Source organism: Bison bison, unplaced genomic scaffold, assembly GCF_000754665.1.
Source record: "Bison bison bison isolate TAMUID 2011002044 unplaced genomic scaffold, Bison_UMD1.0 scf7180017864485, whole genome shotgun sequence".
Lineage (NCBI taxonomy): Eukaryota > Metazoa > Chordata > Mammalia > Artiodactyla > Bovidae > Bison > Bison bison.
The window spans coordinates 915969-917788 of NW_011495045.1; the positions used below are offsets into that span (position 1 = coordinate 915969).

At 44.4% G+C, this 1820-nt stretch overlaps 1 protein-coding gene across 1 annotated transcript in view; it reads left to right on the top strand.

The window, feature by feature from the left end:
- Positions 1–1820, top strand: part of RAB39A (RAB39A, member RAS oncogene family) — a 35497-nt gene that overhangs the window by 568 nt on the left and 33109 nt on the right. The gene's annotated exons all lie outside the window — the stretch shown is intronic.

The following is a 1820-nucleotide window of genomic DNA, read 5'->3' on the forward strand; positions in this document are numbered from 1 at the left end:
GGCTGCACCGGCCCGAGTCGGGAGTAGATCTGGCCCTTCCCTCTCGAAAGTGCAAACACTCCATTCTCGCTTCCCCTTTGCCCCTCCTCTTCCAGGGACGACTTCCTCCTCCGCAATTTCTCACTTCTTTCTTTGGCTCCCATTTCCTGCGCCCCCTTTCCGTTTTTCCTTTCCCGCCTGAACCCAGGTTACCCTCACCAGCCCCTCTTACCCAGCGCTCTGGCCCTGCTGGCATTTTAATCCCCAACTCTTCGGTTCCCCTGCTGCCTTCTCCCCAAACTCAGCGTCCCTCGCTGCGCACGCCCTGACCTGGCTACCCTTCTCCAAGCTCCACTTTTCCTCCTCTGACCGAGCAGCTTCCCATCTATGCAGCCCCGGAGAACTGCATAGAAGGATTCCCAGATTCGTGATTGATTCGTTTAGCTTTACAGCAAGCAGTGCTCCAGCCCAGATTACAGCATGAGCTCATTGGGCACCGTGCAGACGGAGATGAATGCGGTAATGGTCTGAATATCTCACAGCACCGAATGTGGTCATCAGAAATACAGGGCCAGGACCCGTGAGAGTGTGTTTTGTACAGCAACCAAGGACACAGTCACAACTGAGGAGTTTTTGTTTGTTTCATTGTTATTGTTTTTTAAGGATTGAGTTGTCTTTAGAAGTTTGTCGTCACTGGTGCTTTGATGGAGAAAAGAGAGATGTACATACTGAGATTTGTTAGGAACTTTTCCTTTATTTTATTTATAATAGGTACTTAACGTTCCAGGGTGGTAATAGATCAGGAAATACTTTTCTACATGGAGGAGGAATACAGATAAATAGTCTCATTCTCCATGCTCACTGAAACCCTGAAGGATTTCACAAAAGTGACTGCCAAATAAAACTAAATGTAAATTGTATGCATTTCCTAGATATTTAAGATGGAATCAGATATGAAGCACATTTAAAATTTTTAGGATTCAAGAACATTTTTTTTTTAGAGGAGGGTAAGGGATCTGATATATTGTAGTGTTTGGGACTCTTTTAAGGTTCTATTATCAACTGGAACTCATTAAAGCAAACATTTGGTAGTCTTCTACTTTTGGAATCGGTACTTCTTAACCATACTTCCCAAACATGGCTCCCCCTCACCCCATCCAACACCCGTTCTGAGTGAGATCAGCCTACTTCTCTGAGAAAAAGAGAAAGAGCCTCCTTTAAAATAATTTTTCAAACTCTAATTCCTCATCTGTAAAATGGAGTCATTATGATCTCTAAGATTCATTACAGTTTTACCATTGTAAGGTTGACAGCAAATTCATTCACTTGTGATCTCAGTCAGAGATGAACATTAAGATATTTCATGGTCAGTAAAAAGCATTTACAGTAGATCTTGCTCTACCCTCTAAAGTGAAGTGAAGTTGCTAAGTCATGTCCGACTCTTTGCGACCCCATGGACTGTAGCCTGCCAGGCTCTTCCGTCCATGGGATTTTCCAGGCAAGAATACTGGAGTGGGTTGCCATTTCCTTCTCCCAAGGATCTTCCTGACCCAGGGATCGAACCCAGGTCTCCCGCATTGCAGGCAGACTTCTTACCCTCTGAGCCACTAAAGTCAATATAGTAAAAACATGTTCTTTATACCTTAACTTCTATACCATAACTTTATACTTTAAACTTCTAGCAACTACTAATAATTAAGAAGGCAGTGGCACCCCACTCCAGTACTCTTGCCTGGAAAATCCCATGGACGGAGGAGCCTGGTAGGCTGCAGTCCTTGGGGTCGCTAAGAGTCGGACACGATTGAGCAACTTGACTTTTACTTTTCACTTTCATGCATTGG